Raw genomic sequence first — 5057 nt, forward strand, 5'->3', positions numbered from 1 at the left:
TTTTTAAACGGAAAAACGCGTGCGGCTGCGCGCATGGTGTGCGGACGCATGGACGGGACAAAGGTTGTTCCCACGCACAGCCTGTGCACGTGCTGGGAACAGAGGGGGTGTTTAAGGGCGTGCATGCGCATGTTGCTGTGCGTACGCACGGGAACTGAAAAACAGGGGACCTGTGCGGACGCACAAGGCTGTGCACACGTACAGGTCTCTGTTCCTGCAACAAAAAATTATGCCTCCAAGGCATCAAACTTGAGATCCAAAACAGGTTTTCAAGTCCCAAAACATTACAAAGCTCCCAAAAACACATTATTTCACTAAAAAATACCTAGCAACCATTAAAATAAATCTAACCAACCAAGCAATATAGCCAATTATTCATGAAACGAAAAGGTAAAAGAGGAAAAGTTAGAATGATATTACCATGGTGGGGTGTCTCCCACCTAGCCCTTTGATTTATAGTCCTAAGTTGGACTTGGTAAGGAGATCCTTGTTAAGGCGGCTTATGCTTCCACTCCTCCTTGAATCTCCATCCGAGTTTGCTATTGATTTGACTTCCGGGGTCCCAAATGAATCGGATCAAAATTTTGAGAGACTTCAAGCTAGCAACTAGGATCCTTAAGTTTTGACTCATAAAACCAATGCCCGGATCCCATACTTGAGTTCCTCTATCACCATTGACATGCTTATGCACTACCCGGAATCCACTAATTTAAGTATTGCACCAAAAGTGCGCTTCAAATGTCATGTTGCCCTTTTGATGAACTTTCCATTCCATTGCCAATTAACATTCTTCCTATCACCATCAACTACTCCAAGAAGGGTTCGAAGTTGTGGTATTTTCTAGGTTTCTCAGTGGGTTAGTCTTCTTTTTTTCTGGATTCTTTATCCTTGTCTCGGGGGGGGGGAGGGTAAGAGAGTCCAAATTTTGAGGTTTCTCCTAGTCGAGAGTTCTCCTCCATGTTGATATACTTCTCTGCCCGTTCTTGTACCTCGTTTAGAGTCGTTGGATGCTTTTTTGATATGGAGTTGTTAAAGGGTCCTTCTCGCAGACCATTGATGAGACCCATGATGGCTGCTTATGTTGGCAGACTTTCTATGCCTAGACACGCCTTGTTGAATCTTTCCATGTAGTTGCGGAGGCTCTCCCGATCTCCTTGCTTAATCCCTAATTGGCTTGGGACATGTTTGGCTTTGTCTTTTTGGATGGAGAATCTGGCTAGGAACTTCTTGGCGAGGTCATCGAAGCTTGCTATTGACCTTGTGGCAAGCTGTCGAACCACTTTATTGCCGTTTTGGTTAAGGTGATCGGGAAAGCTTCATAGAGGATTGCATCTGAGGCATCCGTGAGATACATCCTACTTCTAAAATTGCTAAAATGATGGCTTGGATCCGATGTACCATCGTGTGGGGTCATGTCAGGAGCCTTGAAGTCCTTTGGGACTTTCTTTTTCATGATCTCTTTGGTGAATGGACCTTGGTCCTTATGTGTGCTATCTTCCTGATTGGATCGAATGGTTTTAGATTTGAGATTGGCCTCGAGCTTTAGGAGCTTGTCGTCTAGCTTTCGACGTCGTCTTATTTCCCTTTGAAGGTCTCTTTTGGCTTCGCGCTGGTGTTCAGCTTCTTGTTCGAGCTGCTTGAGACGGTCTTGCTGTTCTCGGAGGACATCTAGAATTTCTGTGTTTGGAGAATGCTTGTCTCCGTTTGGTTGAGATGTATCTTCCGGTGTGATGTTCGTGTTCTTATGCGGCATCCTTTCTTCTAAACCAGAGTTGTGATCATTGTCGAGGTTGTCCGCCGTGGTGATGGAATGACTTTCAAGTTCCCCGGCAATGGCACCAATGTTCCGGAGGTTACCTGAAACTGAAGGTCGATCTCGGACGAGATTTACGGTTGTGGCCAGAGCTGCCGTGTCCGACTTGTTGGACTTGGTGGTGCCTCTAATCCTTCGTCACCGGAGGTTGGTGGTACCTGCAAGAGACTCCGATGCTTAAGTTAGCACGAGCTTTAGGCAGGATTTTGTGTATAATTAGAGTATGAGTTATACCTGGGTGCTCCAATATATTTATAATGGTGTAGGGTGACCTTTCTAGAGATACGTTAGCTATCTTATCTTATCCTTTGAGTGAAGTCATCTTATCCTTCAGGGGAACCGCCTTATCCTTCTAGGCTTTACTGCCTTTAGATTGGGTTGTGTTCCTTCGTTTAGGCCTGCTTTGGGCTCTTATGGCGATTTGGCCGAACTCTTTGAGAAGAGGTCGAGATGACCCAACCTGAAGAGGTCGGTCGCTCTGGTCTTTAGTCAGCCCAGGTCACCTAGCTTGACCCGAGGTATGAACAGTTTCTAACCCCTTCTGCTCCTCTTCTTGCTTTTGGAGATGAGAGTAAATATCTCTTTGTTCTTGCATGAAAGTTTGGAAAACTTCACTTAATAAAGGCGGTGGTGGAAGAGAGGGTTCATTATTTGGAGGAAAGATGTCATAGTTGGAAGGTGGTTCATATCAGTGAAAGTCTTAAGGTGGTGTATATGAAATTGGTGGTTCTTGGGAGTATTGGTATTGGAATGGCGGTGGTTCTAAGTATGGTTCATATGGTTGTTGGTATGGTGGAAATGGGTTAGGATCATATGGAGGTGTTTGGTGATATAGGGCTTGTGAGTAAGGTTGTTGAGGGCTATGTTGAGGGAAGGGGTCATATGCATATGGTGATTATGGTTGACAATCACAATGAGGGTCACCACACCCATTAGGTTGGTATGCATTAGGAGTTGGATTATACCTATAAGTAACCGGAGGAGGTTGTTGCCAAGAAGGTTGTCTATATGCTTGAGGCTCCTCCCACCTTTGATTTCCAAATCCTTGATGTAAACCTCCATTAAAATTTCCATTTCCTACAACATAGTTTGAACCAAACTCATAGCCAAAGAGATGAGAATTCATAGTAGAAAAGGAAAACAAAAACAAAACTATTAAGAGATAAAGAAACAAGAACATAGCTAGTGACTCAAACAAGCAAACAAACAAAGAGCAAACCTATTCACACTATCAACATATACACAATAACCAATAACAAGCACACATTACAATTTCCCAGCGACGGCGCCAAAAACTTGATGTGAAGATCACCGTCAGTCTAGAATTTTCACAAAATAATTCTGTTGATAGTATAGTTCTAAACTAACAAACAACCTTCAATCAAAATTTAATTTTTAGTTGTCACAAGTTCAACCCAATAAAAATAACCGAGAGTATTAGTCTCGGGTCGTTCTCCCTAGGAATTACAATGAGTGCTCAATTATTGGTTATGAGTTTCATGGGGTTGGGTTGATAAAACAAGAAATTAAATGACAAGAAAGTAAAGCAAACAACTAAGGATAACAAATACTAAAGAGGCATTCATGGCAAGAAATGAGAATTAAGGCTTTCTATCCTAGTCATTAATCATAACACAATAATTATCAAGAGGTAGAGCCTATTACGTTATCTTCACATCGGAAGAAAGTCAAATATGCCTAGTTAATCCTCATCCATAAGTAATGTTAATGGAAAGAAGATCAACTAACAACTCTAGATCACCAACATAAGTTGGGTATTAATGACTCAAGATTGCCTAATTTCTCTTTCCAAGCCAAGAATGCTCAAAATCTACTTTAAAGCCCAACCAATAATTTTGTCAAACACTTGGAAAGCATAAAAGAAAAGCATGATAAATTGCAAAATAATAAAATCTACTACTACCAAATGTAAGAAAATAACAATGATGACTCAAACAAGCAAGAAAAGAACATAAAACATCAAATTGCATTAAATGAAATTCAAAGTAACAAGAGTATTCATGAACTAAAAAGTGGCTCAAATGAGAAATTAACAAGAAATAAGAGAACAAAGATGTAATAACAAGAAATTGCAAGGAAAACTAAATAAAAAAAGAAATAAAACCTAAATCTAAGAGAGTTTGACCTAATTCTAGAGAGAAGAAGGAGCTTCTCTCTCTAGAAAACTACCCTAAAACATGGTCATAATCTACACTAATTGCTCCCCCTTTGTTTCCTCTTGTATTATGCATCAAATAGCCTTAGAAATGAGTTGGATTTAGGTATGGATGGCTCAAAAATCGCCCCCAACGTATTCACTTTAATGAGGTCACGTGACCAGTGTTATGCGTACGCATGGGTGACGCGTGCGCATCATTGGCAAAATTCTCTCTCACGCGTACGCGGTACCCGTGGATGATGTGCATGCATGGCCTTGAATGCAGCAAATCATCATTTCTTCATGAATTCTCCACTTTGCATGCTTTCCTCTTCATTCCTTCAATCCAATCTTTGCCTTCTAAACCTGAGATCACTTAACAAACATATCAATGTATCAAATGGAATTAACGTGAATTAAATTTAGCTATTTTAAGGCCTAAAAAGCATGTTTTCACTCTTAAGCAAAAATTTAGGGAGAAATACAAACATGCTATTTCATTGAATAAATATGAGATAAGTTGATAAAATCCACCAAATTCAACACAAGATAAACCACAAAATTGGGATTTATCACCCACATAAAATCTACAATTTGATTTTAATATTGTACGAATTGGATCAGATTTGCAAACACTGCGGATATACGGATCGGAACCGATCCAAGAACACCCTTAAATGGAGCGGCACTACTTCTATATTTATATAGGTGGAATCCTTTGATAAATAATATCATCAACCTAGTAAGAGTTTTAACTCACCTTCCTAATTTTTTTATATAGCACAAAATCCTATACCTTAGTTCTCCAATTATTAAATAAATTGTTATTACCTATTAAACCTCAAAGCTAGTAGCCTAGTAGAATGAAGTTAGGTTCCCATAATTTAACAACAATATATTTTAATCTTATTTTAGCACTTGTCTCTTTAATTTTATCTTTTGACAAATCTTTAGTCAAATGGTACATTAGTAATTCTATTTACACCATCCTTGATGCGGAAAATCCACAAACTACTATCGGTAAGTATAGCAAGTTGTATCAAATAATACCACGTGAGTGGGTTATCGTTCACACGAGGATTCACA

The sequence above is a fragment of the Arachis hypogaea genome, chromosome 1, assembly GCF_003086295.3.
Source record: "Arachis hypogaea cultivar Tifrunner chromosome 1, arahy.Tifrunner.gnm2.J5K5, whole genome shotgun sequence".
Taxonomy (NCBI): domain Eukaryota; kingdom Viridiplantae; phylum Streptophyta; class Magnoliopsida; order Fabales; family Fabaceae; genus Arachis; species Arachis hypogaea.